General features: G+C 40.0%; 1 long non-coding RNA gene across 5 annotated transcripts in view; it reads right to left on the reverse strand.

Moving 5' to 3' along the window:
• LOC124991971 (uncharacterized) overlaps nt 1-10222 on the reverse strand; it is a 94948-nt gene extending 84726 nt beyond the window's left edge. For all 5 annotated transcript variants that reach the window (XR_007110001.1, XR_007110002.1, XR_007110003.1 and 2 more), the window contains exon 1: nt 10085-10222. This is a non-coding gene — a long non-coding RNA (uncharacterized LOC124991971). The remainder of the gene's footprint in view (nt 1-10084) is intronic.
• Nucleotides 10223-23356: the final 13134 nt, after the last annotated feature.

Raw genomic sequence — 23356 nt, forward strand, 5'->3', positions numbered from 1 at the left:
TAACACAGTCAATTCATGGCCTTGGTTATTGAAGGGTTATGGAAAATAATATTTCTACAAGACAGTTCCCAAAGAAAAACAAAGAAAGTGCAGTTCTGTAGGAGGGAGGGGAAATTAGTCAAGCAGTAACCTCTCCCAGTAAATCCTTTCCCAAAAAAGTAGCACCTGAAGGAAAGGGCAGGATATTAAAAGCCAGAATCTGGACTTTGACCTTACTTCATTGCAAATTAGTCCTAAATGGAAGCACAGTAAATACCGAAGTTCTGGGAAACAATGAATCCCAGAGAAAGAAAAAGCAATGGGCAAGATTTGAGTACTCATTCCTTGGGATCTGGGCTCCCATCTCTCCAGGTAACAATGAGTTTCAACCTTTTTACAACTGCCTTCCCAAGTTAAAGTTTTAACTTGCACAACTAACCCCTGACTGTCCAAACACATGTCCACAGTTTCCAATGAATAAATCACCCTCATTGTACCCTATAACACTAAAATCCCCTCTATAACTGAGGGCCATTTTCGCATCCAGAAAATGAGCCTCTATGGTGTCCAAGTCTGTGAATGAATAAACAGCTTCTCTGAATCTGTTGAAGTCTGCGTCCGTCATTTTGTGCTTACAGTTATACACTAAAAACGTAACATATCCTCTCAGAAGCCCCAGCAAGAGAGCCTAACTATAGCCATTTGGGGCCTGCCTCAACAGAAACCCATTAGACTTGCTATATAGTTAAGTAATGTCTTTTTAGACTTGCTTATTCCATGCAGTAACTTGATTTTAAAGTCAGTGACTGGGACACAAGATAGCAGCTACCCTGAGCTTGGGAGTAAAAGTCCCTCACAATTTCTGACTATTGGAAGAACTCGAAGAAGACCATAAAGGAGTAGGAGATGGCACAGTTAGCTGGGGTCTACAAGATAATGCAGACATGGCACTTACAAGATAGACAGGGATGATAACTCGGCCTCCAAGAACAATTTATGAAAACTGAATATATAGACTTAAGAGAGAATGCGGACCTAAGTACCCAGATGCACCCACCTTTGTAAGATTTGTAATAAAAATTAATATGAATGGAATTAATAGTTCTAATGGAGTGGTGGGCCCAAGAGCCACATTACTGTTAGCAAAATGGCAGAATTCATATGGCATCAAATTTATTCTACAAGAGCTGTGGCGTTTAATGATGTCTAGAGAAAATATGAATATTAGATATGGAAAATGACGAAGACCTGGGAAAAGGGGAGTGTGAAAGAAAACCATACATTTGAGAGCACTGATCCTTTCCCAATACATTCTTTCCCAGTGATAAAACAAACCCTGGGGATGAGGTGTCTCTCAAACCTAGAAAGGCAGTCTCTGGGAAGAGGCCAAAGCAATGATCTTTCCTTAGACAATTCCTTTCCAGATACCAAGCACTGACCCCAGGCCCTCCACTGGATCTGGTAAGATAAATCCCAGAGATTGATCACTGACCCCAGACTCCCTTCCATTTTGCCCAGTAAAACAGACCCCAAATTCCTGAGTGCTCACTAATTAAGTCATCTCTCAGTATAACCTATATAAGCCCAGTCCCCTCCTTTGTTCGGCAGCTCATTTTCCTCTGGGAAAGTGAATTCAATGGTGTCACCCACTTCTTGCCTACCCCGTTCCTGCATAAAAAGGCTGAGATGATCTGTGAAGTTTGCAGCTGGCTTGGTCCTTTTGTGCTAACAATGAAATTCTCTCAGCTGCCAGAAGGATAGTGGTTACAGCAATTAATCAAAAAGAAAAACCACAGGCCCTCCCTCCTATTTGAGGTAAGCAGTCTTCATTTTCTACCACATTAACTTTTCGAGATACATCTTGTAGATCTCAAAGTACTGGAAAGGAAACTCACATTCAGAGGCAATTTATCTTAAGATACTGTAAATGATACTAATTTTTTGTCCATTTGAAATATATAAGTTGTGCCATAACAAATTATTTTGTCAAGTGTAACCACTGTTCGTGTAGTTGAACTTCTGGGATCAAGAAAGTCTATTTAAATTGATTCCCGTCATGACAGGTGGAGCACATGTAACTCATTTGTGAAGCCACATTCACCTTGCTGCTGATTACTTGGTCTGGGGGCTCTGCATTCTCCCTACCTCCCCTGCCTCCCCCATCCCCAGGACAGTCCTCCAGTGGGAGGCTTGCTAGAGTAAAGGTTTCAGGTCACAACCTGGGGACTACTGCCGATTGTGGCGAGTGCTTTTTTAAGTCTTAAATGATGCCCCTTCAAAGCCATCGTCCTGCTCCCTCTCCTCCACTCTCATCCTTGGCTGAAGCATAGATTGTAACCCTCAGAAATTGGCCTTTGGTGAGGATTTCAGGGCTCTCCCCATCTCTCCTTTCCCCCACCTTTATTGAGAGTGCTGCTTTTTCCCTCCTCCTCGACTCCCTTGTCACATAGTCACCACCCAACACTTGCAACTATGCTTCCTTGGTTTGACCAGAAGCCATCAGGGAAATATGGAAAGTCTCTCTGACCTCCCTCCTTTAGTTTTGGGAATACATTCATTCACTCACTAAGAAATGAATATTGGATTCTGGGCCCCATCACTTGCTGTCACCCACAATTGATGCATCTTTGGCTCACATTTTCTTAAGGTGAACAGGGCAGTTACCAGAGTTACACAGTCCTTCCTGCACTCATAGTCTTTGCTGGTTAGACCTGGAGAAATGCCACAAGACACTTGTAGGCACGCAAGGGTTCTTTTGGGTTGTTTCCTTTTCCTGTAATGACTTTGCTTTTAGACAGTAAAGAAGGAATGAATAGGCCTCTTATTGGGTCGACCCTGCCATCCATGTGGGTTGGGTCTAGTGGGGAATCTAACAACTGGAACCAGAGAAACCTGGGCCCAGTGCAGACCCTGGTTTTGGTGCCTCTGCTTCCCAGGTGCGCAGCAAGGACTGAAGAGGAGCCCAGGGCACACAGCAGATCCTGGAATCAGTGGGTCTATCCTCCTGGCACATTGCTGTATTTTCCCTTCTGTTCAGGACCACTAAATGCTGACATATTGAGGCCAGCCTGGGCAACTGAGACTGTCTCAAAAAATATAAAGGACTGGGAACGTAGCTCAGTGGTAAAGTACCCCTGGGTTTGAGCCCCACTACCCCCTGCCCCACACAAGGCTTTTTTTAACCCCAAACAAATCCTGACCAATCAAGTGAAATTATTTCAATGAGCTATCAATTTCTTCAGGCTCGGCAACAATTAAGGCTGTTGTGGGCCATTTCCTCCATTGCCAGATTTCAGAGATATGAATTCCTTATGGTTCCAGTCCCTCAGTAGTTTTGAATTAAGAGAGAATAGGGAAGAGTGTGGTATAAGGAGGATGGTGTTATCCTGCTGCAGAGTAGTATTCTGTTCTTCCTATGTGGTAGAGATAGCTTCAAGTCTCTTCTTTAATGAATCCTATAGGTCACCCTGTAGATGTGTGAAGTCTCCCCTCTCCCTGGCAGAGCAGGTCATTCCCATCATTGACCTCATGGCTTGAACTAGTTAAGTGTTCACTCTGCAAGAGTGAGCAATTTTGTCAAGCTAAAATTTCCACCTGATTTTCCTGATGAAATAGGTACCATTAAATAAAACTCAGGAGCACATGTAAAGTTCTACTCATTTTTGTGGGTAATAGAATGTGCTTCCCTGAATTGGAGAACATTAGGTACAAGTTAACATACAATAAACACATGGAGGAGTCTGAATTTTTCTCTGGTTTAATCTGATATAAAGAAATGCTATAGTTCTAGGTTCATTTTGTATATCAAAATGAGGAGACCTCCAACCATCAGTTCTACTTACAGAAGGTACAGACAGATGTAAAAAGGCATCAAAATATAACATTCATTGTTTTAATGTCGAACTTTGACTTAAGTGAAACTTCAAATCATTTAAGGAAGACATTCCTGATATTTTATAAACTCCTTTTTATATGTTTACTATATTAAAAAAGGAAAAAAAAAACACATCAGTGTGACTAGGTGCAGGTACATACATAAAAACCCACCCATGTAGACATACATACTTGACAGTTCTCAAAGAATACACAAGTAAACCCTGGCTACCTCTGGAGTTTGGAAAAACAAGTGATGTAGGGAGAGGAATTTTTGGTTTTCATTTTGAAGTCTTCTGTATTTTTTTATGACTAGGCATTAATTTTTTCCCTAAAATATTAAGGTACAAAGAAAAAAGTACATTTTATTATCACAATTATTTTCCTCAAAAATCTCTTACATAATAGCAAATCTTGATTTACCACTGTGATCCTGTCTTTGTGTGTGTGTGTGTGGGGGGGGGGTACCAGGGATTGAACTCAGGGGCACTTGGCCACTGAGCCATATCCCCAGCCCTATTTTGTATTTTATTTAGAGACAGGGTCTCACTGAATTACTTAGCCCCTCATTTTTTGCTGAGGCTGGCTTTGAACTCGAATTCCTCCTGCCTCAGCCTCCCAAGCTGCTGGGATTACAGGCCTGCACCACTGTGCCCAGCTCCTGTGCTTTTTTTTTTTTTTAATTTAAGAATAATTTTAAGCTGGCACAATGGTTTGCACCTATAGTCTCAGTTACTCCAGAGGCTGAGGGAAGAGCATTCCTTCAGTCCAGGAGTTTCTAGTCAGCCTGAACAACACAGTGATACTCTGTCTCAAAAACAAAATTAACAAAAAGTTGATTTTTTTTTTAAGTTGAACTGGACATTTATTATAATTAACCCAGACACCAGATGGTTGCCTTCTGTGGTTTAGTCTACCAAGTCACAAACTTTGAGGCTCAGTCTGTTTGAAATTAGTAAATCTTAATGCATTTAAGACAATGGCAGAAATGTACATTTCCAAGATGAAGACTATAAGAAAATGCAATCTGTCATAAAACAGAGACTCTCAGAATCCAGCAGAAGCCATGTGTCTTTGTCAGGATAAATGGCAAGGCTTCAGAAATGTTACCCTCATGTTTGACCCTTAGAACTTATTCTACATATCGTTTGTCACATTGATGGTATTGACATAGATCGTTTTATATTTAATGTACCTGGTCTTTTACAAAAGCTCATTATGTAAGACACCATCAAAGCATAACCCCCATCAGTATCATTCATAAGAGATATAAGATCAGACAAACTTTCTTTTTCCTGTTATGTTCGTCCATGTGACTAATAATTATGTACTTTTCAGGGTATGCTTTATAATTTTCTAGTACTGAAGCAGTAATTTGAGGGTAATTTATTGCTATCATATCTTTCCTGAAATATTATTTATGGGTCAGCAGTCTTAGATGAAGGTGGTAAAGGGATTTTAATCCCAACTTCTTTCCCAAGGAAGACCATGCATTGTGTGACAGTTGCTAAGTATGTGGTGAAAATGGTTGTTGGTTCTGTATAAAAATTCTTTCACTCAAATGTTGTATTTTATCCCCCATTTAAGGGGATGGTACATCTCTAGCAAAATGTAGAGCTAAGGATAGGACAGACTTGGGTTACGAACAGCTGCCTTTTTGCATCTTATGTGATGGTCCATTCAGACCCCATCTGTGACAATCCAAGGCTTGACATCCTCCTCTCTCTTCATTTCCTTCTGTCCTCTCCTTTCTGTGGCTCTATTACATGAGTCTGGTCTGCTTTTCCCATATTCTCATGTGTCCTGGGCTCCTGGCTATTCATTTGTTTGGCCATGGCTTTCTTCTTTCCTCATAGGGCTGCTAAGTTTTGAGGACAGTACCCACTTTCCAGCATCTAAACTCACTCAGGCTTTTGGTTTTCTGGTTTTATCCCCAAGTCTCAGAGTTTGAGTAATGTGAATCCCCTTCTTCATTTCCTTGTGCCACCACCTCAGACCCATATACAGACCTATTTACTTTTCTGAGCTGCTGGACTAACGGTTAGACTCCAGAGCGGGCATGTTCCCCTTGGGAAATTCCTAGGAGAAGACTCAGGCTCTAGACTTCTCTGTCAAATAGTCTCCCGTTTTTTGATACTTTAAAAACTACTTTTGATAATTGACAAATTAAGCTGATGAAGTACATACAAAACCTACTAAGATGAAAGAAAAGCAAAAGAATATAAGTGTTTGTTTCAATGGATACATTTAGAATATATATTCATATATATTCAAATGTGGAATACTAAAATTGGTTTTTCAAAACTGACATCAGAGGCCAGAAAACTAAATCAAAGTATTTTTCAAGAAATTGGTAATATTCAGATCACATTTTCTGAACACAGAGTCATTAGAGTTTGAATTCAATTCCAAATGATACCTAGGATAAATATTTATCTTTGAACATTAAAATTCCTTCTAATTATCTGCAGAATCAAAGTGGAAGTCAAAATTAAAAAGGTGGCAATTGTTAACAAGATTTTTTTTTGGTACCGGGGATTGAACCCAGTGGTGCTTAACCACTGAACCACACCTGCAGCCTTTTTTATATTTTATTTAGGGGCAGGGTCTTGCTAAGTTGCTTGAGGGCCTCTCTAAATTGCTGAGGCTGGCTTTGAACTCAGGATCCTTCAGTCTCAGTCTCTCAAGCTGCTGGAATTACAGGTATGTGCCATCATGCCTGGTTGCTAGAGAGATCTTGAACCTAATATGTATGACTGTTTCTGATACATTCAATACCTTGCTTAATGGTAATAGTGTTATTTCACATGTGAATTTAAAATTCTACTTCACAGTGCTTCTTTAAAAATTTAGATCAGATCTAAACACACATACACCTACATTGTAAGCACATGAGAAATAATTACTAAGCATAAAACAGCACACAGAGGTTGACTTTAGTTTTAACTGACTGACTGCTCAAAAGCACAGAACAATGAACATTTTAAGGGCTCAATGTTATGAGATTGCAAACAAAATACTTGGGCCAAATAGTTGAAGTATCCCTCGTTGGTTATTTCACATTAAGTGAAGACTGTTAAAAAAGAAAAAAAATGTCAGTGCTGAGCTTAAGTAAGCACAAGACAAGCATTTCAATTTTACAATAAAATTTAAACTAGCACCTTTAAAATAAATACTAATAATCACTTTATTAAGTACAAAAGTATTTCAGTTCACCAGCAGTGTAAACCAATAGCATTTTCAAAGTTGAGGTTAAATTTGTACTAACACACACCATCCCACACAGTGAAATGCACTTCTTTGTTTGAGCCCTCCATACCCAGGCTGACGAGGGGTTTCTGCTAAGTCTCTTAGATTCCCAATCTAAAAAGTTACTATAAGTTTTAGGCCATCAGTTGGAAAGACTGAAGTCTGTAAAAAGCAGTTCAGTGTTTAAGAGGATGGAGTTCTTTTTCTGATGAGCAAACTAGTATTATTTTCAGTTCAACCTCAGAGTCTTTCACACTAAGGGTGCATATGGTAACAGACCTACCTGATGTGACGCTGACTTCACTGGGGACAGCATGCAGAGGAGAAGTGATGGGCCTAAATTCCCTATGGTGGATGCTACTTTGCAATCAGGGCATTCTGAGTTAATTTTGTATAATGAAAAACATATGTGATTCTTAATCCGCTGTAACCAGATGGTTCTAAAGCAGGGAATGTCTATAAGCTAAGCCTTCCTCTTAGTATTATTTCAAGCATTAATAGTTAGTCCTTTTCAATGTAGTTCTTACAGGCACTTATGGGTTACCATGTTTTTTTCTTGCGCACATACCATATTTACACAGAACCTTGGAGCTTCAGGTCTTTTAACAAGGACAGTCAGACAAAAAACAAAACAAAACAAAACATTGAGAGGCAGACTCAGCAGCCAATTAATTAGCCAATTATTTCCATTATGTTAGGAAAAACGAAATCACTGCCAGTAGATTTTTTTTCTAAATCATTTAGCATTTATCAATTGTCAGACCAAAGGCCATTCCAAGTAGGAAAGTTCTGATTCCAACTTCTCTACCAGCCCATATGCAACACAATATATTCTGTTCCTAAAAAATCGTGGCAGGATTTGCTTCCCGGTCACTGATGCTGACACTAAATGGGCTTACAGATGCATAATTCCTCAAAACAGCCCTTACTAACTAAACATCTGCCCTAATTTTCAAGTTTTGAATTCCAAATTTCTAAATTGGATTTAAAATTGTCTTATTCTATTTCAATTGGATTTAAAATTGTCTTATTCTATTTCAACCATTTTCTTGCATTTCAGAATGGCACTATAAAAATTAAAACTTCCAAAACAGAAATTCTGAGAACTGGAACTGGGAGATAGAAATGTACTTAAATAAAAACCAGCTTTAAATCATGTTGTTAGGTATACAACATTCATTGGGATAGCTGGCTATCCATTTGGGGCTTAATAAAACAACCTGCTCTTTATCTTTCTACCTCTCCCTGCTCTTTGCAGGTATTATCTGTTCTCTAGCTGGTAGGCTCTGACAGAATTTCAAAAGACTTTCATCTATCCTTATAGTCAGTTCCCACAATGGAGCTTCATTTTTTACATTTTGAAAACAGGACAATGAAACCCACTTAAAAGAATTACTTGAGGCCTAAACATGGCTACCTTCAAAAATGCTCAACAAAGTGCTGGGCATATCATAAGCACAATATAAATAGGCACTGTTACTATGGTCATGACAGGTAGCATGGCACAGTGGTTAAGAGTTCAGGGTTTAGGGTCAGATCACCTAGGCTTTCATGTATGTTTACAAGCTATATAACCTTACACAAGCTGCCCAACCTCTCTGTGTCTTTTTCCTTGTCTGTAAAAAGAGATAAAAATACCCACTGCATGAGATTGTATAGGGTCATATTTCTCGAACTAGTTAAAGGACTAGTTTTTATCATTTTCGACCCTGACCACTATATAGCTCTACTATGCATGACTATGAAGCGGCTCCCTTCACCTGCAAAGCATTCCAGCAATACCTAAAACTGGTCTCCAATTTTTTGGTATTGCAACATCATTGCACTATTAAGTTTTGAAACACTCTCAATTTCTGTGGTCATTTCTGCAGCCAACCACCCTCTGAGTAGTGCAATTCTACGACACTGGTCTCAACCACGGCCATTTTCAACCAGAGGACATTGAAAATAGATGCAAACATTTTGATGCTCTCAACTGGGGGTGCTGTCAAATCTCCTACAGTGCTCAAAGAAGACTCTGTCTACCTAAGATCATATAGCTCAGTAGAATAAAGTGAGAAACCCTGTTCTAAATGGTTAAAGAGGATAACTTTCATAAACTACTTAGCAGAGTGCTAGGTACACAGTATGTGGTCAGTACAAGAAGGTTACTTAGTTAATGTAGAGTCAAGACAATAAAAAAGATACTCTGTGGCCTCTTTGTAGAAAGAAAGGTCAGTTACAGTGGGAAAAGTGGACTTTGGCAAAGCAAGAGGCAGATTCGTAGTGAAGTTTGCCAAGCTTTAAACTCCAGGGCTCCTTCCATAAGCCGCCCCGCCCCGCCCCAACACACACACACACACACACACACACACGTATGTGCGTGATTCTAGATTCTTTCAAACGTTTTACGGCCCAGAAAACCCAGGTTCTAGTACTGGCCCCACTACTTCTCATGTAACCCTGGGTTAAAAAAAAAAAAAAAAAAAAAGTCACCTTTTTGAGCTCCATTGTATTTCTCTGTAAAACCGGGTTGCAACACTACTGTTCCGCACTACTGTGAGACAAAAATAAATTCATATATACAAAGTGCTTAGCAATAACAGATGGTATACAAGAAATGCTCAGTAACTCTCATTACCATTATTACTATAAGTACTGGCTCCTTGAGGGAAAGAGAGGGGATGGGGTACATGAAACAAGCGCCTAGTTGCCTCACCTAAGCCCACGCGGCTACACCGAAGGGGACCGAGGCGGGAGAGCAGGTTGTCTGATTCCACTTCATTTAGGTACAACCAACACGCAAGGAAGGCACAGTGACTTCCCTGCCTTTATGCTGAATAGTAAAACTTGGGCTTTCAGAGAGGGGGTCTCGGGGATCCCAGAGAGGCCCCACCTGAACCCCCAGGCCTCGCACACCTCCCCTCAGTCTCAAGGTCCACCGGGCACGGGCGGGTCTCCTGCTGCTCTGCAGGCTGGACCCCGCCTTCGCGCCGCCACTCACCCAGCTTCTGCCGGCAGCATCGTGAATGGCAGGTTCGGCTCAACCGCGCTGGGTGCTGCCGCCTGCCCCATCAGAAGGTTCCCCTGGCGCAGGTACTGCCACAGCCACTCAGGACGCAGCCTCCTCGCGGGTAGCTATTGTAAAGCTCCAGGCTCGCTACTGGAAAGAGGCCACTTCCGCCGCAAACCCCGCCCAGCTGCACCTGCGCACACCGCTGTCCTCTGCCTCTGCGTGTTGGGCTCCCGTCCTTGCCAGGGTAACCTCACGCCCGACCCCAAATTCCGCTCAAGCAAAGGTTTTTCTAGGATTAATGTTCCTCCAGGTGCCTGGCAGTGTTCCACCGTGAATACTGATGAAGCCAGAATTGAGGACAGGCAGTTAGTGTAGAATAAAAATTATGGTGAATCAAGGAATGAAGGCCATCTGAATTTGGGAAGTTGGGGACCACCCCTGGGAGATTGGAATGTCAGTGTTCTCAGTGCCCTTTTGATCACCAAGGTTACCTGCCTAATTACCCCTCCCAAAATGCTGCAGACAGGTAATTGCTAATTAATGCCCCCTGGGCCCCTACCTGAATCTCCACTTGGCCCTTTCCCCTGCCAGCTGCTTCTCACCTCTTTGCCATGTCACCAGTAACACCTGGGCACAGTATGCAGGAAGGAGAAAGATAAGTGGGGAGAAAACAGAACAAAGGAGACCCTAATCTGTAAGTGTTGCAGGGCCGGCTCACTTTTGGGGACTCTAGAACATCAGTCATGGCCCCCTTCCACTCCTGGGAGAAGTGTGTATTATTATCTTTAAATAAAACCTGCTTAATATGCTTGCCTTGGCGCGCTTCTCTAATGTTCAAACTTCAACATTTGAGGAAGCAGAACTGTCACCGGTAAATGGCCTTATCTCTGATTCCTTATGACTAGCGTTGCCCCATCCTGTGATTCTTTGTACTGCAGGAGGGTGTTATGGATTAGATAGGAGGTGTCTCCCAAAGGCTCATGTGTGAGAGAATGCAAGGAAATTCAGAGGTGAAATAACTGGGTTATGAGAGCCTTAACCCAAGTCACTGAAGTAGCCAGTGCATTAACTGGGTGGTAATATAGGCAGGCGGGTGTGACCGGAGGAGGTAGGTCATTGCAGGGTATACCTTCAGAGTTTATATTTTATCCCTGATAAGGGAGCATTCTGTCTGCTTCCTGACACAGTATCCTGAGCTGCTTTCCTCCACCATGCCCTGCCATGATGTTCTGCCTCACTTCAGGCCCAGAGCTGTAGAGTCTTACTATGGACTAAACCTCAGAGACCCTGAGTCAAAATAAACTTTTCCTCCTCCAATTGTTCTTGTCAGGTTTTTTGGTCACAGGGACACAAAAGTTGACAGTTGACTAAAACAACGTCTCATTCCATACAGATCTCCTAAGTTTTCTTTGCTATTTTTTAATGAATCCATGCTCTTTTTTTTTTTAATTAAGTCTTCACCACAGACCTAAGAAATAGACAGCGTATTCCTATTTTACAAATGCCACCTCAGTGAACTCTTACCTGAACACACTTTTCTAAAACTGCAGCCCTTCTGCTCCTTCAAAATACACACTCACCCCCTCGTTCTTTAGTGTCCAGTGCCCTTAAACTCAGCATGATATACACTATACACTTAACATACATTTTGTAATTTTCTGAGTACCTGCCATCCTCAGAGTACCTTTGGTGTACTCTAGAATATGAAGTATAGGAGATGGCAATTGTGTTCTTTCTGGCTGTTCTATTGCAGAGAAGAATGGCATTTTAAATTCAGTGGATGTTTGCTGACTAAATGAGGAGGCAGCTTAGTTGAGTGTTTGGCCCAATACTACATGTAGTAAGTACATGTACCTAGAACTTGACCCCTGTATAGTATGTTCTCAATCCAGAGCTTTATTGCTTCACATACTGCCTCACTTCATTGTTCAGGCTTAACTTGTAGTAGGATTGGTAATATCTACCTCATAAAGGACCAGCTATGCAAAGGAGATATGGCAATCATTCTGTGTACTCCAGATAGTTATACCCAAACACATGAAATTCCCAAAGGGAAGTGTCTTTATTTGTTTAAAAGTATTGGGTTGTGTAGCTCAGCGATAGAACATTTACCCAGCATGCAGCAATGCCCCAGAACTGGATTCAATCTCTATCACTGGAAAACCAAACAAACCCAAGAAGGTTTAAGTGCCTACTACTCCCCTGTCCTCATGTAACTTCCATTTGTTAGAAAGCCAGATAATAAGCAAACAATCACCAAGAGAGAATTATATAATTCAAAATTGTGATAGATGCTATAAAGAAAAATAAAAACAATGGAATACTGAGTTTAGATATCAGAGAGGAATATTCTCATCAGGTTTGTGGATTTCCTTCCTAGAGATCTAGCCCTGGGAACTGTTGGAATATAGGGCATGAAAAACAAAAACAAAACAAAACAAAACATCTGAAAGGAGAAAGGAGAATGCTTCTCTCTAGACAAACTGAGGACCCTGACTCATTAACTTTTCTTGGGCATTTTTCCTGGTGGGCTGATCAGTTCATGCTAATATTCCTGGGTTTTTGATGTATTTAGAAGTAGAAGTAGGCAGTGGAGCACAGTGACAGGCTTCTAATCTCATTCTTTTTTCCCCCCTAAATGTCACTTCTCTAAGTCTCAGTACCTGCATCTAGAAAATGGGGATGATAAGAGAGTTGACTTCTGAGTTGTTAGAGGGTTGAATAAGAAAATGCATGTAGCTGACATCACACATTGTAAGTGATCTATATGTTAGCTATATTATTGTTCTGGAAGATATGTTCTAGAAGAATGGAATGGACCTTAGAAATCTTATATTCAGATAGTTTGTGGATTATTGAGATGCCTGGATTTCTCTTCTTTCCTGTGCTGCCTATCATTCATTTCCCATTCAAATCCTCTTCAATAAAAAGAGGTGTAAGAGACAAAAAGAGGGTATGCAATTGTTTACAGAGAATGTGTTGTATGAAAATACACTGCGGCATTATGACCTTTCTGTTCCTACCTCAGGATTTTTGCTGTCTCCTTTACTTACAGTGCTCCTCCTTAGAAATTATACAGGGCAGGCCTCTGCACACTACAGAGTACCCATTCCTCATACCTCAAAGCATCCCCTGCAATCACTCCTATTCATAGTCCTTGTCTTTCCTCACAAATAGTTTTTATCATTGTCTGCATTGTGTTCTTTCATTTTTTTTTTTCTGTTGTTATTTGTCTTGCCTGCTGAATTGTGAACTCTGGGAAGTCAGAGACAAGGTCTGGTTCACTTTTTTGTTCTTGGTGCCACAATGCCTAGAACAGAGTAGTGTCCTCAAATATTTGTTGAATGGATGATAATGCAGAAGAAGTAAAAGAGAAACATATTTGTCAAAAAGGACTGAAGGAGGAAGAAAAACAATAAAAATATTGAAAATAGCCTGTTTTCTCCCCTTAATAATTTCACATATAATTCTACATTCTTAACATGATAGACCATTCAGAATTAAATATAATAATCTCTGCCACAAAATTCTCACAGCTCCTGATCTTTTGATGCTTGCTTCATAATACCTTGCATTTTGGTGATTTCTAAACATCTTTTATCTCCGTAACTGGACTCTAAACTTATTCTATCAGGGTTGCAGGACATCCAGATTTGAATTTCAGATAAACAATAAATAATATTTAGTAAAGTTACATCACAAATTTTGCATGCGAAATCACATTCTTATTTAAAATTTAAATGTAACTGGGTATCTGTATTTTTTATTTGATAAATTTAGCAATCCTACCTTCAGAGCACAACGTGAAACTCAATCACTTTTGTACCTTCATTTGCCAGGGTCTAGCATGGTGAGTTCTTGACATACACTAGGGGCTCAATAAATGCTTGTATAGTGAATACTTCATGATTATAGATTGTGGAACTTATTTGTGCATATCCAGGTCACAAAGTTTCAGGTGACACACTCATATTCATAGTTTTGTTTCCCCCATAGAAACAGCAACAAAAGAAAAATAAAAAATTTTTTTGGAAGTCCTCAATTGATTAATTTATTTGTATTATGGTAAAATACATACATAATAAAACATTTATCATTTTTATCATTTTTAAGTGTCCAATTCACTGGCATTAAATATGTTCACAAATGCTGTGTAACCGTCACTGCTATCTATACTCAAAACCTTTTCATATCCCTAAGAAAAATTCTGTATCTAGTAAATAAGAACTCTCCCTTCTTTCTTATCTGCAAACTTTACTGACTTCTATTCTGTTTCTATGAATTTGACTATTCTAAGAATTGCATTAAGTGCAATCATAAAATATTTACTCTTCAGCGCCTGGCTTATTTCACTAGGCACCATGTTTTCAAATTCTATTCATGTTGCATATATCAAAGTGCCACTCATTTTGTGGCTAAATAATTATGAGTCCATACATGCTTTTTTATCCAGTCATCTTCAGATGGTTACTTATGTTGTTTCCATCTTTTGGTTACTGTTAATAATGCTGCTATGGTCATTTGTGTATATCTGTTTGAGTTTCTGTTTTCAGTTCTTTTGGGTATATACCTAGGAGTGGAAATGTTAAGTCATATGGTCGGTCCAAGTTTAACCTTTGGAGAAACCACCACTTTGTTTTCCACAGAGGCCATATGACTTTGCACTCATGCCAGCAACACATCAATGTTTCAACTTCTCCACATCCTTGTCAACACTTATTTTATGATTTATTTTTAAAATTATAGCCATCCTCATGGATATGAAGTGGTATTTCATTGTGGTTTTGATTTGCTTTGGGAGGCACAATTTTTAACTTAGATAAGAAGTGGTTTGTTACTGTTGTTTAAGAAAATATTTTTGCAACCTTTTCAGTTATGAAGCAAAGCATGATGCACATTCTGGAATAGAGGGTTGAAGACAAAGAGCTAAATTGCTCCATATGAAATTGACATACTCCTGCTTTTTACCTGGTACCTGAGAGACACGTGGTGGGGATCTTGAGATGTAGGATGGTACCAGTGATGGGAGGTGAATTGGGAGGTGGCCAAATCCAGCATTATCAAGAGGCTCACAAGATGGTCAGTCAGTGATACCTATTATTTGGGTTTCTATGGCTTCCTATGCTGGGCTATTGATCCAAAACCATCCTATCCCCAACATTTCAGTAAAAAGTTTATGCACAACACCTTAAATTAAGAAAGCATTGGGGCATAAATGGGTAATGTGCCTGTGTCTGGGGTGAATGAGCTTGAGCACCAACTTCAGCCTTAAGAATGTTGAGGAAACCATTAGGGAGCCAGGAAAAGATATGGGAGAAATTTTAGGTATGAAGTCACCATCAGGAGGATCCTTGGAGGTGTTGGAGAGAGCTATGGACATCCTGTGGGAATGACAGAACAGACACTGTCTGTTTTTTCTTCCCAAGATCTGTTCCCTTCTCTTCCAATTATAACAGGTGATTAGTGGGAAAGCACCCCTCCCTCCAAGACTATAGGGTCCTCATGCCCTTGTTACAGTACAGGAATGTGCACATGATCTGAACTGGTCAATCAGCCTCTTCCATTCCTCTGACAGCAGTGTTGGTTCAGGAAGGATGTGACCTGAGTTGGACCAATGAGAGCTATATTCAGGCCTTTTGTCACAGCTCTTGTGGAGGATACCTTCCCTCTCTGTGTTGTTAAGAACCACCTTTTCCACTGTTGAGATGAAGCCAACAGAGAAACAAGGAGGTTCAAGGGTTTAGAAAGATAGAAATGGTATAAAGTCTGATGACACTGAGCATATAGACTCACACTCCTGGGTGAATCTTTATAATCGCTTAAGCCAATCAACTTCAGTTTTTGCTTTAGCTTATTTGTTGATTTGGGTGGCCATCATTTTCACCCCAAAATATTCTGATATGATAGATCTGTAGAAACTTGAATAAGAAGGACCCCAACTATCTCAGCAAAGGAACTGGCTGTTTCAACAGTTGCCCTCTCCCTTCAGCTGAAGTAGGCTCTTCATTTTAAATATTTCTCTCCTCATGTCCTTAATTTTCCACACTGCATTTGGATTTTCCCTCTACCACCATGCAGATAGGAGACAGGAATTTCACAAACAGCTTTTATGACCTTCTAGTCCATTTTTCTTGCTTGAGCATTTGAGATTGCATTTTAAATATGTTAAAACCCCAGTAGAGTGTCAGACGACAGGAGACTGGCTTCTAAACAAGTTCTGTATTTAAAATATCACATTTAAATATACTATACTTAAAATATAGCTGCAAAATTTATATTTTCACCTACATTTAGAGTAGAAAGGCAGCTATCCTTTCCTGTACCATTTGCCACCTTTGTTGATAATGAAGATTGTCTTTTTTATTATTTCTCCAATAGAATCATGTTTATTTTCTTCTGGTCTGAGATGTTCAAATTTAGTTACATCAACATTCTAATTTTAAATTATCAACTCAACAACTTTTGCCTCAGTCAACTTGAGCACAACTACTTTGAACACTTCAGAAGTTACATATTTTGTTGAGTTGCTTGACAAGTCACAACTCTACTCCAGAACAGGTGTCCCTGCTCAGTTTTCTGTGTGAACTTCCTTTTCTGTATTGATAATTTTTCAAAGTTCATGTTAAAACTAAAGAACTAACTCCTAACAACAACTAACCATTTAGAATCTGTCTCTAAACACTAATTTTCAATCAACAGGAAACAGACGTGTTCATCTGTCCCATTCTTTATTTTGCAAAGAGTTCTCTTTGTTTTGCAAGTAAAGGCTTTTGTGTGGAGATGGTAGGGCAAAGGGAAGAGGTATTTGAACAAACTACCCAAGATTGTGCTCTTGCTGGGTGGTCAGTATTTCTTTTCTTTCTTTTTTTCTTTTGTACTGGGAATTGAACCCAGAGTAGTTATACTACTGATCTAGATCTCCAGTCCTTTTTATTTTAATTTTCAAATTTTTTTTATTTCACAACAGCTTCTAAGTTGCTGAGTTTCTTTCTAAGTAGCCCAGGCTGACCTCAAACTTGTGACCCTCCTGCCTATTAAGCCTCCTGAGTCACTGGGATTACAGGCATATGCCACCAGGCCTGGCTATTCCTTAGAGGATGCACCAGGTTCTTGTCTTTGCCTCAAGATCATGATGAAAATGACTTTTTTTCACTGAACTAGTGACTAAAGGATACATGGAATTCCACATTTGAAGGAGTCAAATGACTCCTTAAGGCTTAAGTGAACTTCTTGCCTCAGTTTCCAAGTAGCTAAGACTACAGATACATGCCACCATGCCCATCTTCTTATTTTTAACCTCTTTGAGACTTTTTTAGGTAAATCTCTTATATAACATCAAATCATATTGACCTGATAATCTCTCTCATTTGTTATTATGGTAAAACATCCACAACATAAAATTTACTATTTAAACTATGTGTAAATGTACACTTCAGCAGCACTAAGTGTATTCACACAATTGTATGATCATGACCACTATTCCAGAACTTTTTCATCATCCCCAAAAGAAATTCCAGTAGACAATAAATCACCATCACCCTTGTGCCCAGTCCCTGGTGACTTCTATTCTAACTTTTACCTCTATAAAGCAGCCCATTCCAGGTACCTCATTTATGTAGAACATACCATATTTTCTTGTTTGTCCTAACACTCTTTACAATAACTATTTTCTTGGTTTGTAGCAACCTCTTAAAATTACAGGATGTAACATAAACACTTGAATGCGATCACAAAACAATTATTTTCGGTGACCACTTACCAAAACTAATAAAATATAAAATATAAAACAATACACTTTGTTGAATGTTAATATTGCATAAATGAACTTCTCAAGGATGAGATCATTCACCAGTTGCAATGGTGAACTATTTGCCCGACTCTATCTTGATTTCATTCTTATTAAATTTCTCAAGTCAAATGGTTACTAAATACATGAAATCTCTGGGGCTTCAGGAGTTTCTCAACTGCCCTGAGACCTACCCTGGTATTCCTCTGGGTCCAGGCCTGGAGCCCCAGGAGTCCACAGACTTCTTCGCCTTCTCCTCCAAGGAGGACTTGGGACAGGACTCTTCCTATCCAGTCAGGCTAACATCAAAGGACCAGACAGACACCTGAGGAAACGAGGCTTCATTCCTTAGCCCACACGACTTGCCTCCAATCAATCAACCGCAGGGTCCAGCGGGATGATTAGACCTTCTCGGACAAGCGAGGCCAAGTTTTCGGCCCCGCCCCTGTTGCCGGGCCCCGCCCTCAGGCCCTGCCTAGCCCAACCCGGTCCAGAGGGCGAGCCAGGAGGGTGAGCAGTTTTCCACCCTCTGCATGCCCTCTCGCGCCCACTCTCACAGTGCTGAGTGATGCTGGTTGGAGAAAGGCAGTGTCCAAACGGAGGCAGCACTGCGACTGGTCGAAAGGCCATACACTAGGGGACCGGAACCACGCCCAGTCCTTATAACGTGACTTAAGCGGTCCTAGACGCTGCCCACTGAACCTCTAGGCTTTGCTGTGCCGTGCCTCGTCCCCTAGCGACACAGCCATTTCCCCAGAACCGCTCAGAACCCCAGCATTAGTTTCCCTGAGCGCCACCCACGGCCCCTCCAAACGCTAGTTTTGGAGCGTCCGGAATCCATAAACTCCCCAGCTCTTGCTTAGAACTTGTCGGTTAGCACCACAAAACTCCGCCCCCATTTCAAGGATGTGAAATCCCATTCTGAGTTACTCATATAAAAGCTTCAAATTCCCAAATTATCTGTCCCCTGCCTCTGGCTTCTGAAGCCTTGTTCCCTTCACACCCTCCTCTTTCTCGGTCCTATTCCTCCTACGGGACAAGACGCTGGATCCTGGGCTTGGCCAGGTCAAAGAAGAAATCAAAAAGGAAAAAAAAAATTTTTTTTAAATCTTGAGATTATAAAAATGCGGAAAAAACATCAAAACCGATGAAAAGCAGCATGGCATTTCTAAGAGGGAAGTTTACATTGCATTAACAAAACAGAAGGATCTCAAATAACAATCGAACTACCGCTCAAAGAGCTAAGGAAAAAGAAGCAAAGCCCAGAGTTAGCAAAGGAAGTTTGCTGATAAAGATTAGAGCAGAAATACATGAAACAGAGACTTGAAAATAATAGAAACGATCAACGAAACTAAGAGCCAGTTCTTTATAAAACGAGAAAGAAATGAATACACCTCTAAGATGAGAGAAGCAAAATTATAAGTGTGAAAAGATAACTGATAGGAAAGAAATGAGACTATTACAAGAGTGAACTCACCTCCTTTGCTAGAAATGTCCTATCCTCCACTGCTTCCATTAAGTCTTACATCAGAGACAAAACTTTTGGGGTTAGATTCCCTCCTTTCCTTAGTCTTGCCCTGCCACACCTTTTTAGCCTCCCTAGAATTTAATCATAGCAGAAAAGAAGTTTTGAGTGGTGATATTTCTCCTGTTGACAGTAACCTTAGTCAAACGCTCAATCCTGACTGTCTTCCATTACAAAGATAAAATTAAATTGCCCTCAATTTTTATTAGATTAGAACTATCATACTAATTGCACAAGCGTATCTTAGAGATTTTCTTATCGTTTGTGAGTTGAGATGGTTCTTCTTAGGTATATGATACACTTAAGCCTTTTTTATAATTCCAGATTATTCAATATGAATAAATCATACATATCAGAATCAATGGTCATAGATGCAAAGATCCCACTGAGGAAATTTTAGGTGGTTTTAATTTCCATTTGTTTATCTCTAATGCTGAAGTTTTTTTTTTTTTAGAATTCATAAGAATAACCAAAAATGTCCTTTAGCTTCATGGTGGGTTTTAGGAAGTTTGCAGAGTGCAATGAATCGAGCTGAAGAGCAGGGAGCATTTTCTCAGGGTGCTTATGTGTTTATACATAAATTTTCAGAGGTTGAATTGTGCTTTTTTCATTTAATTCCCTTCTGTGTACTGGAAACTTCACAAAATTAGTTTACAAATTTAGAATAAGTTGAATAAAATCTTATTATTTTCCCCTCTTCATAATGAATCCATATTCAATCAATTCCCTTTTTGCAGTAACTTAAAAAAACAGTTTTGATTCTTTAAAACCATTTTTCAGCAAGGGTCATGGAAGAGGCAAGGTTAACTGAATTGATTATATTAATTTGTACTGAACTTAGAAAACAGTTTGATTTTAAAATAAGTAGGATAGTTTTATTATTTTCCCTATCTGAAAATGTACCACATATTAAATAATGTTTCTTTTCATATATTTTCAAATTTAACCTACAGCAAATTTTAAATTTATCTAGAAATATCTGAGTATTCAGGAATAGTGGGAAATGAGTAGGGTTGGTATTTAAAAAAAAAAAGGAATGGAATCTCTTTTGATTCTCAACATGTTAACTATATCTCCCTTTTGCCCTGTGAGTTTTTATAATCATTTAAAATATTTTGGAGAAGATCAGTTCTTTCTAATTTAACTTGTTTACATAAACAGAGAATACTAATGTGTGGTTCTTAGAAGTAAAAATTGATGAAATAAAACATACTCTCTTAAACAATACCCTTGGATTTGTAAAATATACTTGCTAAGATAGACAACAGCAGCATCACATAATGTGGCATGTGCTCACTCTAAAAATTCTATAATGACCTGTTGCCATAGTATGGGTATGCGCATTCCACCTGTTAGTCTGTGAGCTGACAGGTTCAAAATTGACAGTAGTTGTACTATTCTCGGGTTCTTCCCTAGAGTCCTACAAGTTGGGAAAACTGAATTGCTGCTGTGAAGTTATGTTCACATTGACCTTCTGAAGGCTGTTTCTTCAAAGGGATCAAACAGCTAACTTTTACTTAACATATTTTTCTCCTGATTTTTTTTTTACCTCCCCCACCACTCCAACTTTTCTGCTGGGTTTTGAGTGTTTTATTTATGAATTTGCTTTATCACTCAGGTTGTATTATTTATTATTCTGTCCAGCTGGTTGCCTTGAAGACTTTCCTACATTTAGTAAAATGTACAGTTCCTAATGCCAGTTTTGCATACAGACTCCTCCAGTGAATAGATAGGGATGTGGGAGGACACCTACCCTGCTTTCATCAGATCAGGGGAATCTCAATATTAACTATGGCAATAGGCATTCCATGGAAGGGGAATTAGAGGCCAAACTCTTCTGAATATAGGTGTCAACATCCAAAACCAATGTTAGAGCAATCCAAGTCCAGACATTTTTAGAAAGGAAAAATGACTCATATTTAGAGTTGATGTGTTCTGTGGTTGATGACTACAAGATCCCTGCTGTTTGGGGGTTTCTGGGAGGGAGGCAACAAGGGACAGTGCTGTGAGGTAAGTGGAGTGGACATCTGTTAATGGAGGGAATGAGGGACTTCAGCGAGGGTCCTTCAGTGGAGGTTCACAGGTTGTGGTTATGGGTGGGCCCTTCTCCCCCTCCCCCCTTTTTAAATTTGTTCTTTTTAGTTATATGTGACAGTGGAATGTATTATCACATATCATTCATACATTAGTACAACTTCCCATTCTTGTGGTTGTACGTGATGTAGAGTTACACTGGTGGTGTATTCATATGTGAACATAGGAAAGTTATGTCCAATTCATTCTATTGTCTTTTCCATTCCCATCCCTCTCCCTTTACCCCACTCCTCCCTGTCCAATCCAGTGTCCACTCCCCTCCACCATTGTGAGTCAGGAATGGATGGGCCCTTCTAAGGCAGATAAGTCTCTGTCCCTTGGCTCTGCAGGATCTAGAAAGAGATGAGGAAGGACAGGAACAGGAATATGCCTGATCAGTGCTGGTGAATCTGCTGCAGTTCTCAGTCAGACCTTTGTCCAGTTGCTCAGATGGTGGCTTAGAACATTTGTCCACAGGTATGGGGGCAGGTCAGCTTCCTCCACTGAACCACCAAAGCACCAAGACTGGGGACCTCTTTCCCCCATTAATTAGTACAAACAGCTCATTTAGGGATGAATAGAAGGAAACTTAATTCTTGGCACAGTCGTCAAGTGGCAGTTGGTTTAGAATGACCTGAGTTCTGAAACTGCCGGCCACACACAGCTCTGATCATTTGGGTGATAAATGCTCATCAGAAAGGCTCATTGTGAGACAGTTGGCAGTGAGCAGATGCTGGGGGAAGATGGACACAAGTCTGGACTATCCCCTTGACCTTCAGAGAAGCTTTGTTTGGATGAAATCATCATATTTTTGGTCAGTAATTGAAGTGAAGGGGCAGGAGACTGGGTTATGACTTGAGCCTTCCTCTTGACTCAGACAACTAGTCCAGGACATCAGTTTTCCCCAGAAAACCCTGGGGCAGAAGGATTTGAGGAAGAATTCTCGGTTCATAGTTCTAAGGCATCAACTGGAGGACTTAGATGTTCAGAGGTCTCTGTCCCCAGGGAAACAACCACACTCCTGTTCCAGATACACCACTCATCACTCTTGTCATGCTGGGCAAATCACACAAAATCTCCAAATTTCAATTGCCTAAACTCTAAAATGTGGGTTAAAGTCCCCACTCTGCCCATCCCTCAGGACTGAGATGGGTCACAATAAATAACAGGTATTCTCCATGAGTGGCAAAGCATTAACTACTTGCAAAGAATAAAAAATATACTTTAATTCTCCACTGTCCTGGAGGATGACATCTGTTGGACATCTCTGTGTTCAAACAGCATCACAAGTCCAACTCATTCTTCCACACATTTAATGATGGGACAGTATAGAACATTTATGAAGAACCAGTCGTTTTAAGGCTTTGCCTGTAACTAATCATTGGCAGCCTTATAACAGGCCAGATGAATATTTCTACATCTCCAAACAGGGAATTGAGGCACAGAGATATTTATTAAAATTTCACAGGTATGCACAGTTTTGAAGTAAGATTTGAACACAAGTCATGTGACGCTAGCTTCTATTCTTGGTGACTGTTCTCTCTGTCTTTCTAGGATTTTAACTCAGTAAAGTTGTTTGCGAACACAGTAATTTGTTGGGTTTAATGGGCTCACCACACTGCAAGGTATTCTTTTTTTTTATTATTTTATTGTAAACAAATGGGATACATGTTGTTTCTCTGTTTGTACATGGCGTAAAGGCACATCATTTGTGTAAACATAAATTTACATAGGGTAATGCTGTTTGATTCATTTTGCTATTTTTTTCCCTTCCTCCCACTCCTCCTACCCTTCTTTTCCCTCTATACAGTCCTTCCTTCTTCCATTCTTGCCCCCCTCCCTAATCCTAACTCTAAACCTAACACTAACCCCTCCC

The sequence above is a fragment of the Sciurus carolinensis genome, chromosome 8, assembly GCF_902686445.1.
Source record: "Sciurus carolinensis chromosome 8, mSciCar1.2, whole genome shotgun sequence".
Classification (NCBI taxonomy): domain Eukaryota; kingdom Metazoa; phylum Chordata; class Mammalia; order Rodentia; family Sciuridae; genus Sciurus; species Sciurus carolinensis.